Consider the following 12,216-nt stretch of genomic DNA (forward strand, 5'->3'; position numbering starts at 1 on the left):
GCTAAGAGACGTTTTAGGATGGTGGGCATGTCCCAAATGGGCTTTAGGGGCTACAAAATCTGTGATATAGCAGGTGCAACAAACAGGCCTAGACCAGCCGCTGTGAATAACTCAATGTTTATGTGAGCATCAAGTTCATGAACATCGTATCCATCGTATTCATCAGGTCATCAACTTGCATAGCAAGTTAGGCATTCTAGACCGGATAACACCAGCAGACTTCTTTAAAAATCGTTATTTTTCTTTTTATATATATACCAACGCTAGCGTACTTCTTGGTCAAAATAACGTTTTGCAAGTTCGCAAACTCGTCCATTATAACATTGTTATACTGTTCTTCAAACGACTAATTAGTCAAATTCTTTTCAGCTTTATTGATTTCAGTTATCTCACCAATCCCATCCCGACTAGATTTGCGGCGAACTTCCATTATTCGCTTCCTGCAGTTTCCGCTTATTACGGGAAAATGACTTCCCACTATTTCCAACTGGAATAGCCTGCCGGATGCAATAAATCCCTGTCATCTTTACCACTATTTAAAATGCATCTTAAATAGTGTCTTTTGCAGTTTTGATTCATACATACTAGTTGTATAAATGTCTAACTTTGCGTGTTGTTTGTTATTAGCTGTTCCACTGTTGCGTGTGGCCGGTTCTATTGCAAATGTATGTTTGCGGTTCTGTAGTGCTAATGAAAAACAAGAAAATTCTTACCTTCAGCGGCAGCTGCATTTCAGTTGTGTTTGCTTTCTCTCTTTAAGTTTCTTTTTCAAGTTATTTGCAATACTCAACCATTAAACGTCGTTAGCCGTTTGTCCCTCGAGGCGAAAATTGCTTATAGGTTTCGCTTGAACCCGCTCTTCTGTCTATTCGTTTTTCCTTAATATTCCGAACTGTTGTTTTGCTGAAACTGTGAATTGACATTTTACAATGTAGTGTATTGTGTTCATTTTTTTTCTCAATATTTTCATTTCTTTTTCTTTTTTTATTTCGTATTTCTCTTTTCCTTCCGTTCTTTCAACGGCGTCTGTCCTACTAATGTTACAACACCAGTTGCTTGGTTGGTATTGCTCTGTTGTTACTTTACCTCTAGAAGTGTAGCTCTAAGATTTATAACTACGCAATTTGTCTTTGGCTGCATTCACTGTAATTGTTCTATGTAATAATATACCGGGGGTCCCGGTGCAGTCTCAACTATAGGACCCTCGTATGGATATATCTGCTCATGCAACCTTCGTCTTTTACTAGAGTTCATAAAGATTCTTGTGTCTACTGCATCCTGCTTTGGCTGGAGTACAAAAAAGTGACACCCCTCAAGCGCGCTGGCACCATCGTGGAAACCGCTCATGGCATGAATGTCCCGCAATGTCCAGCCCTGTGCCTCATCCAGTCCTGTGAAGCCATCCCTTCCCAGGTACTAACTCTGCCTCGCAAAATTTGTGAAGAGTATGTTCACTGTTGACGTCCAATTCCAAACAGCTGGGCTATGGTCCTCTTCCCGGCTTTTCAACCAGGCGGTACAACACAACTACAACGCACTCGTCCTGCGCTATTGCATCCTGCATGTTCGTACCATGAGAGGAAGTTCCCAACGGCACGACTCCACTAAGTAGTAAATCCTAGCGAACACATACAGAAGGCTTGTTGGAAGTGGGCTTTCTTCAAGTTTGCTAAGTGCATAAGTACCTTCAAGCCAGCGCTCGCTCCGGTTGAATTTGTTTCCAGTGTTTGCGCTGAATTCCTAAAGCTGACAGACCCAACACTAACTGCATTTGCTCAAGAGCCCTCGTGGCCCTCACTTTTGTCTGGATAAAAGCTTCTAATGATTTATATTTTGTTCCGCGTTTGAGTCCTAGGCAGTAAGTGCCGAAACAAATCGACTCTACTTGTTGTTTAAACAACGCCTCCGCAAAGCGCTGCCATTATCACTTTAGGTACGTACAGATTTCTTGCTTTTCTGGGCTTCTTGTGTTGTACTTGAAAACCTAGAATGCTGAACGGCTTGCGTATTTTAACAAAGTTCATTTTTTTTGTTTCCAACAACACAAGAGGTATAAAATTATTACGGACGCACTTGCAAGAATATCTTGATATGGTGCAAGTTTCATCTTCACCGGCGTCATTTTCATCTGACATTTATTTCACTGTGTAGACACGTACTATCAAACAAAAAAGCCATCGCCTTCTTTGTCATCCGGTTTGACTCACATTTAATTTGTCATGTGATATGAACATTAGGTAAAGCATTTTGGAATGAGTTCTTCTTGTCAAAGTTTCCGTTGACTGGAGGAGGTGATTTCAGTCTAAGATGTGTATGGTAAGAGGGACGTCGAGGAGTTGTGGGCCCGACTCGCCGCATGTATGAGCTCAGATTCCAATCCTCCCACGGTGAGACTTGCCGTGCGATAAGACAGAAAGTCTTTGATGAATGAATAGAGGTGGTGCTCCGCCAGATTGTATACAATGGCATCGTGTCTGACGTTGTCAAATGTCTTGATGAGGCCCAGAAAAAGCATAATTCTCGCGTCAATGTCTCAACCTTGTATGTTGTCTGAAATCTGGTTATTTAATCACAGCGTAACGTCTAGCGTGGAAAGCTTGGGCCGGAAACCCACCATCATGTGACAAAACAAGTCTTTTGCCTCCATGTCCTTGTACAACCTGTTCAGCACCACGTGTTCCACATGCTTCTCCAAGCAAAACGTGAGGGAAATAGGATGTCCGTTCTCCAGCCTAAGTTCATTCCCCGGTTTCGATATCATGGAAAAGGGAAGCAGTAGCTAGGCGTTTCGCCAGTATGCTTGTCCAAGTATTTCGCACAGCGTCTTGGAATAGGAAGTTCTTCAAGGTCGGATGTACCACCACTGAACGTTCGGCAAAGGAAGGTATAATGCACGCATACGCCAATGAGCCACATTCAGAGTAGGCGAGTAATGAAGCGAGCAGAACCGAAAGACGTAGACAGGAAATCGAAGAAAGATACGCAAAGACGAAATAGCAATATACAGAACTTTGATAGGTCTCATCCTTAAGAAACGGTAATAATTTTCCACTCACATTACGATTATTCTTCTTCACAGCACGATTAATTTTCTTGCCGTCACGAAAAGTCGTGTGCTCAGGGCATTCTCCCTCTGTATTCGTTCAAGAATACATGGGGCCCCTGGATTCGAATAAAGTACTTGTGCTCTCGAACCAAAGAATTGCGGGGGACATAACCGGATGGAATGGTTTACTGTCTACTACTGTGCTATCGGAAAGTACAGTGACGTACTTTAAAGGCTGAATTAAGCCATGCATTAGCAGTAACGTAAGTAGTAACGTAGTAGTAACGTAAGTAGTAACGTATTAGTAGTAACGTGGTAGCTATGCTGGCGACAAACACTGCATCCCTTCGAGGCGAAAATTATAGTACTAGTCAACATAAAGGCCTAGTGAAGTTGATGACAGTCGGCCTTACCTAGTCACTGCAATTACTCACACATTCAGTTTGGTTTTTGGCTTAATTTTTCTACTTAGGCTGGTGTTATCGAGGTAACTGATTTGATGAAACAATCAATTCATTGCGGCCTATTTGCAGCAGCTATATTTGTCGACCTCACGAAGGCATTTGATTTCATTACTCAAGATGTTCTTTTTTCAAAATTAGAATCATTGGGTGTCTGGGCAACATTAGCCCTACTACACTACAGTCATATCTGGCAGATAGGCTTCAGGCTGTGGAATGCAGTGGCATACTTTCCGAATAGAAGACAATAAATATAAACGTCCCCCAGGGTTCCATATTGGGACCACTGCTGTTTTTTTTTATAAACCATCTCCCATCTTGTTTAAATTTTTCAAAATGCATGCTTTACGCAGATGACACCACGGTTTCCGCCGGGTCTTAGAGATAGCGGTGACTCTAGGAAACATCGGCAGCTCGCTACATGACTTACTTTATAACTGCATCTCCATGCAGTTATAAATCACTGCTAAATGTGCGGTCGCAATGTAAACAGAAGCAAGAGCGAAGAAGTGCTTGCTTTCAGGTATTTGCATTCCTTCACAGTGTAAGAAAGGATGCGTTCACCACAAGTTCCACTTACAATTTTAGTATTTGAAGTAACTTATCAAGCCTTAGTGTACTTACTGATGCCGTTGTATGCCAATACGCCCTGCAGCAACGCCAACTTTCTCTGACGAGGATGATGAGTGATCGTGGATCAAGTGAAAAAAAGAACGCTTCCCCACCCGGAATCGAAGCTGGGTCCCCGCCGTTATGATGCCGGCGTCTATTCAACTGCTCCATTTTGACATGGTCGAAGCGCACGCAAAGCAGCAGGTGCCTGTTTTCGCCGTACACTCCTACCCGAAACGCTATGCCTACGGCGTGCACACCCGAGAGTTGCTGTGGGTATCCTAGAAAAGTGGCGCGTACCTCCAGAGTAGCACACAGTCGTAGTCGGGGGTGGGCCAACCAAAGATCAATCACGAAAAAGTTCCGCGTTCAGCCATCGTCGTCATTTTACGGGTGGGTGCATGATTCTTTTTGGAAATGTTTAGGTTGCGGCTTTAATTCTTTGCCGGCGTTCATAATTTGTTTGGGCAGAAGTGCGCAACCAAGAACATACATGAAATATCTACCCGCTTTTCCTTTCTTGTGGTCAATCCGTTCCTACCGGAGAAGTGCGACGTCCCAGAAGGACATTCCTCTAGTCCTGTCCCATTCTATTCCCGACAATAGCCAGTTGTGTTTGTACGCCAGTGCGTAGTTATGGAAAATAATTTGTTTGATTTTCTTCTCCTTCGAATGTATAATGCTGTGGGTATGAAACTTTTTAAAGGGAAAGCTTTCTTAGTGGGAGCGATGGCGTTCTGTCACAAAACTAACACATTTTAACCATAGACCGTTTGGTCGACCGAAAAGATGTGATAAGATCTCTGGACCAACGGCGCGTGACATAGACAGGAAATGGAAGAAAGATACGCAAAGACGAAATAGCAATATACAGGACTTTGATAGGTCTCACCATAAGAAACGGTAATACTTTTCCACTAACAGCACGATTACTCATTAAACAGCCCCGAGGAATTTTCTTGCCGTCACGAAAAGTCATGTGCTAAGGGCATTCTCCCTCTGAATTCATTCAATGAATATATGGGCTTCCATTGTGCCAACACGGTTACTTCAAATGCGCGAAAAAGGGACGGTTCTTGTGGACAATCATGAAGAACGCGTACAATAGTAAACCTTCGTCGCATAAACTCCGCGTGGGCATACTTTATATCGTTTGTAGATGTGTTTACTTAGTGCGCGAAAAACCGTCGTACCGGTTTGTTCTTCGTTTGCGATTTCGGTTTTCGAGGGTTCCACGAACGGTTTGACGCACTATCAGCGAAGGTTGAACGCACTTTTAGCTTTCGTGCTTCGCTCAACTTTGTTTAGAAAGGGATGATTAATTTTTTTCCGTATTTCCCTATTTGATGCTTCTATTTGGACATTTTTGTTCGCGATGTATGATGCGAATTATTTTACAGATTGTAGAAACTGGTATTTTGTTGAACCCACCGTAAAGTGTACTTTCGTCATTAAATATTTACCCCGCATTCAGTATTACCGGGTACCTGGTGTAAGGTTTAAAGCAAGTGCACCTTAAAGCATCCGTAAGCTGACTATGCATCAACATTTCCAGCTGATGCATAAGCATTTTCAACCGGCGTGTGGTTGAACTTTGTAGTAATGTTTCGTGGGCTACCTTCTAGAGAGTGAAAATATTGTCAGGTCCCGCGTGTACTTGTGTGACTTAGAGCTTTGATGAGCACCGTTTGCCTGGGCGACGGAATAACGGGATAATAACTTGAATAATTGAATTTCCATATGTTTACAGAAGTTATAACACGTTTGTGGTGTATAACTTACAAATCTTACATATTTTCACGTGTGGTATTTCACATGCCGTACTGAGCAAGAGCATTTAAGACTGACCACACTACCGTCTTCGAAGCTTTAAAGTTATCGCAGCGACATGATGGCAGATTAGCATGCCGGGAATATTGCGCCGCGAAATAGATTCAGGCGTAAACAAAGCAGCTAGTAAACGGGCTCACTGTACCACAGACGTGTTGCATACACCATACTTCCAAACTGCTATCGCTATGTTATTCTAGAATTTGGTTATGATGAAGTTAGCTTTCAGGACGTCCATATCATATCCAAAATTGACCTAAGTGGGCTGCCTGGGACGTAGGAGTGCTTGCCTTTAATAATTTGAGCTAAAGGGGATTTTTTGGGTTGAAGTGTAGGGCCATGTTTTCAGCGCGGAAGGCGTCCTGCCAGACCCACAGGAGATGTGAACTACAGCACACTTCCTGAAGTTGAAGTACATAAAAACTGTACAATGGTTTCTCTGTCTGTGCGCCTACTATCAGGGCTTATTTTTAAACGTCACACGTATGTTTGAGCCACCCATGAAAGGCAGCATCCCGTTTCGCTTGGAGGAAGCTCAAAAGAAAGCTCATCGAGCTTCAATTTCACCGCCTTCAACTTATCACGGTTGAATTAACGTGCGAAAATATAAATGTATACTGATACAGGCAGGGGATATGGGCCAACTCGTCGTAAGGCTGCTCATCCTGGGCCCACTGGCCATTAGTAAACTTGTCTGGTACGCCAACTTGTCAGGGGACATCCCTTTTAAGGAACTCTCATCTGGCTGCTCTACTCGGGTACACCACTCTTCGCACAGAACACTTGTTTTGTGGATGGCGTTACGGTGTAAGAACATTTTGCGTCTACTACTGCTACCATGAATGTGCCACATAAAAGTTATGGTGAATGCTGCAAAAATGGGTGCTCATTGCAGCTTCTGCTCAATAGTACCATGAATTTTGTGACATCATGCTCTCGATTTCTGGATACGAAAACTGACAGCGGAAAAAAAGAGGTCCTGCACCATTTTTCGCCCTTTTCCAATTAAGCCTTCCAATTAGGTCCGCCATTTTTCCAATTAGGTATGACTGAGCACAATACTTTTGAGGAATTTTGCCCATGCCCTTCACGCACTGCCAATTCATTGATTGATTGTTAAAGGTAATACCCGCCGCAGCGGCCGCTTTTCTAATGGAGGCGGAAAGCAAAAATGCCCGTGTGTACGAGATTTTGGCGCACGTTAAAGATCCCCAGGTGGTCGAACTCAATCCGGAGCCCTCCACTACGGCGCTCCTCATTGCCTGCGTGGCGTCGGCGTGTTAACCCGTACAATAAATCAATCAAATTTAGTACCTACACCTGGGCTATGAGTCGTGCTGTAGTGGAGGGCGCCAGATAGACATCAACAACCCGGGGACCTTGACCGTGCGCCGAAATTTCAACACACGGACGTTATAGCTTCCCGCCGCCACCAGGAAAGCATCCAGCGCAGGTGGAAATTAAGCCCGCATCCTTGGGCTCCGCAGCAATGCCTTATGCACTGAGCCACCACAGCTTGTCTCATGTACTGCCAGTTTTGGTGTTCGCTCACTTGGATTCTCAGGTTGATTTAAAATTCAATTTTGCACCCTGTCTTACTACCAGAATCTCATTTCCTTAGCAAAACAGAGGCTCCAAAGAATGGTCTTGTCAGATTGAGCAGCGTGTCCTTACATAAGATAGACGATTTTTTCTGAATTGGTATGGTGTAGACTACATGTTTAACACGAAAGTAGTAGGCTCATTCTACAGATCACCTTGTTAGAATGGCATCAAGCCATTTGGTAGTTTATTAGGGCGCGATCAGTGCTTGCACCAGAAAATATAATATTAGGGGGTAATGTCATAATGAGTGAGAGAAACTATCACTGGCGGAAAACAGCTGAAATGCTGTTCACATCACTTTTGACGAACTAATTTAAGTCTATTCTATCACTTTGTTGAATTTCAAACCTGCTTTGGTGCTGCTGACGGTAATGTCGTACTCGTACTCATTTCATTCCTATGTTTTGTATAGCCCATCCTGCTTGGGTCAAATTTTTGACCTTTAGTATCGGTAAATAAATAAATAAATAAAATATTGTCGTTTGCTCACTAACAATAATGATTTAGTTGAATTGGTTAGGACTGTCCCAGGTATGAATATCATGAAGTTGGGGTTAGCTTCATTGTCCTCGAAAGACCCCTGTGCAGTAGTCAACGTGCACTAAAAATGTTCTTGTAGGACCAAGATAATCAAAATGCTGTAACCAATAAACTAGACTTATTCTTCCTGAAATTCTTAGATCAAAGTAACGGTTAGGCCAGTTAATCCTATTAACAGAATTTATTTACAATATTGCATTTTGTATGAACAAAAGGACACAGATAGCCAGAGTATTTTTAAACTTGAAGAACACATTCAATGTTGTGTCGCACAACCGGGTGACAACCTACTTCTGTTAAAATGATATCGTTTGGGAACTCAAGAGCACTTACTTAGCTGGATCAAAGACTACCTACACATGCGTGAACAGTGCATTTTTGTCAACGGTGCGTCATCTTATCCCGTTGCAGTGTCATCTAATCTACTAGAGGGGTCCTTACTTGAACACTTGTTATTTTTTATCTTTATGAGTGACTTGTCGGCTGATATAAAGTTATCCCTATACTGTACGAATATAACTGTGTGTTATATCTTCCCGTTACATGTGTCAAGGGCACATAATTTTGTAGAAGGACCTCAAGACTGTTGCTAGTTAGAGTGATAGAAAATGGCCTTGAATACTAGGAAGTGCTTTCATCTACAGTTTACAAATAAAAAAAGCTAACTACATACACCGTAAATAAACTGCTTCGCAAACCTGTGATATGGTTAAATATCTTGGTGTCATATCTTCTTACACTTTGAATTGGTCAGTGCAAGAAGACACAGTTACAGAAAAAGCATCCTCCTTGTAGTATTAATTTTGGAAAGACTTTAGGTATGCCTCTACATAGTTGAAAAATGTTGTACACCACTAATACTAGTCCAATCCTTGAATATACTTGCCCAAAAAACATGCCTGCTTAAAAAGAAGCAGCTCGCTGTGCTAAAGCGAAATATGATTTCATTGTTTGGGCACAACTACTATTGATGGCGTTGGGTGGGAAATATTGAAAGCACGTATAAAAGTATTACCGTTAATATTTTACATAACGTTTCAGTGATAAGACAGGAATTATTAAACATGACTGTTTAAAGTAGCCTCATTACGTCACTGTGAGACGGGATAACCCAAGAAAAATTTGACGGCATCAGTGCCGTTATAATGCTTATGATATTTGCCTTTCCCAACACACTTAATCCCTGGAATACTGTCCCCAGTGACGTGGCTACTGCAAATAATTTTTACACTGTCATTATTGACTTTGTTATCTAGGCTGTAATGCTATAACTTATATTGAGTGGGTACATACCGCAAGGCGTGGCGTTTTGAGCAACCAGCAAATCTGCTGAGGAAATCTGCTGAAACAGCTGCGCTGTTTCAGCAGATCTCACGGGCGCAGAACTGGCCTAATGTCGTTCTCTTTCTCGGTCTACATATATATATACGTACACTTTCATCAAAAAGGTCCCAGGTCCTCACCGACAAGCAAACGAGCGCACACACACATATGTATGTATGTATGTATGTATGTATGCATGCATGCATGTATGTATGTATGTATGTATGTATGTATGTATGTATGTATGTATGTATGTATGTATGTATGTATGTATGTATGTATGTATGTATGTATGTATGTATGTATGTATGTATGTATGTATGTATGTATGTATGTATGTATGTATGTATGTATACGATTAGTAGTTTCAGAGAAAAACTCTTTTAAACGTTTTGCTGATGACCGAAAACCGCTCCCCGGTCGAAACGTTAGAATAAAGCTTTCGCTGTGGCTACTAAATCGTACAGTTGACCTTAAAGCCAGTAACCTCTTTTTGAACTATACATACCTATATACATATAAAAGATGGGATCGTTGCACAAACGATACGAGAAGAAAGCGAAGAACTCAGGTGCACCGAAGAAAGCACACGGAAGTTATGTGGCGGGTATTCGTTTTTCTTTGGATGCAATGAATCATTTTGGAATACCATAAAGGAAAGTGTAGAAAAACATGCGCTGCAGTGATTACCGAACATACGCTGTCTGAAAGCACGTCCAATGCCCTACCTATTGTGCTGTATGGGCGACTTTGTAACATCTCCGCAACCTTATGTTACATAACCGCATTTTCATGCGGCTTCAGCGCTACTCTGACAACTTGTGGTGACGCTTACTTCTCTTTATACCCCGTTGCAGTGACTAACGGTGTACAGTCTGTTGAGAGGAGTCCACTGACGATAAACCCTCTCTTCCCCATCAAGGCTTCCAGAACGGACGCCGTCGCTATGCGTGTTGCCTGATTTGATGAGCAACGAGGGGCTCGTTGCATGAACGCAGAGAGGGCAACGTGGGGCGCCGAACGGTAAGGCGTCGCGTTGCGTGCGCGGGCCGCGTGGTGAGGATTTGTCCCTGCTTATGTGTAGCTGTCCACCCATTCATTTCTTCAGACTATGCAGAAAGGTACGAACGCAAGAAAGGTACGGATTTCGGCGGTCACATCTCGCAACCTAAGAAACAGCTGCCTTCGGCGCTTGCATGTCTTTGAATGGCCTCATGTATTTGTGAAAGCTATGAGTACAAGCTTGAGCCTGCGTTCAATGGAACGGAGTGGAACGGCAGTAGAACGGAGTGGCCGCCACAATGGTCTCATCCAACCACTTTTTGCTTTTCGTCCAGTTATTCGCAGTCATCAGGACGAGCTCGCCGGTCTGCGTGGAACCACATGCGCCTGGCACGCCACACGCCACGTGCCCTCGACTGCCCGAACCGAGCAGTTATTGCCCGGTGCCACTTCAACCTCCCGTTCCGGTAACCCCTAAAGCTGCCATCAAGCCAACCGCATCGACATCGTCAAGCCACCCAGAAAGCTACCAATACAGCCAGCCTTGCACCGCGCACCTCAGTGGGCAGTGGAACGGAGCGGCCGCCACAATGGTCTCATCCAACCACTTTTTGCTTTTCGCCCAGGTTGGTCCCTCCCAAGATTATAACGCTAAGCGATCTAGTAACTATTGTCTGCTGCTCCTTCCATGCCCACATGTGTTGCTTGATATAATCGCAGATTGTTTTCTCGTTGTAAAGGAACTTCTTTGCGGGGATATAGAACATAACCCCGGTCCGAACAGCGAAGTATTAGCCGCCATCACCAAACTAACCGCACACTTGGATGAGCGTCATGACAACTTGCAGAAGTCTATTAACGAAGTTAAAGAAAACCAGTTGCTACTTGATTCCAAAGTAACAGATTTAACCGCTCGACTAACTGTACTTGAACAGGAGGTTACTTCCCTCGAAAGCGTTCCAGACGATACACAGATGCAAGATCTCGTAACGGCTGCCGCGCGACACGAAAGTGCCGCTCTCAGTTCACGGCTTGATGACTTCGAGGATCGCTCTCGTAGAGATAACCTAATTTTTATGGGCTATTAGATTCTGTCTCAGAAACCTGGGCTGAGTCTGAGCTAAAAGTCCGTGAAATCCTGTCTGCGTCCCTAAAACGGGAACTTCCTAATGAAGCCATCTCCCGTGTACACAGGATTGGAACATTTGTGCAGAACAAATGTCGACCTGTTATTGTTCGTTTTAGTTCTTTCAAAACAAGGGAAGGTGTCTTTGTATGCTTCGTAGCACTCCCAGGTTCATTTCTGCAGGTCCACGCGCAGCATCCAGAAAAAGCTTTTAAATTTCGCGAGAACCACTGGGCAGCCATATTACCTCAAGTATAACAAGATACTAATTAACAAGAAAGCCTACGTTTATTGTCCGGTCACCGATCGTGTAACTGAGGCTGGGCCTATTTATGATAACCCCGTACACGTTGCCCCCCAAGCAACCAACGCAGAAAGCGCAGGGGCCTGCGCTCCTCCTTCATTACGATAGATAAGATAAGCATTTTCGAGCGCATGAATTTTCTTTTTTACTATGTAATTCTCGAAGTGTTACTAACAAGCGTGATGCCCTATCTGCACTAATAGATACATGTCTAGCTGATGTCGTCATAGTAACTGAAACCTGGCTGTCCGCGAAAATAGAAAATCACGAAATATTTAACTGTTCAAAAAAGTTTAAGTTCTACCGCTGTGACCGGGGTACGAGGTGTGGGGACGGCGTATTGATTGCTATTAGCGACGAGATCAGC

General features: G+C 43.3%; 1 pseudogene; it reads left to right on the plus strand.

Moving 5' to 3' along the window:
• LOC144158100 (uncharacterized) overlaps positions 1–11,957 on the plus strand; it is a 69,854-nt pseudogene extending 57,897 nt beyond the window's left edge.
• The last annotated feature ends 259 nt before the right edge of the window (positions 11,958–12,216 follow it).

This window comes from Haemaphysalis longicornis, unplaced genomic scaffold (genome assembly GCF_048455015.1).
Source record: "Haemaphysalis longicornis isolate Haplotype H1 unplaced genomic scaffold, Haemaphysalis longicornis Haplotype H1 scaffold_10, whole genome shotgun sequence".
Classification (NCBI taxonomy): domain Eukaryota; kingdom Metazoa; phylum Arthropoda; class Arachnida; order Ixodida; family Ixodidae; genus Haemaphysalis; species Haemaphysalis longicornis.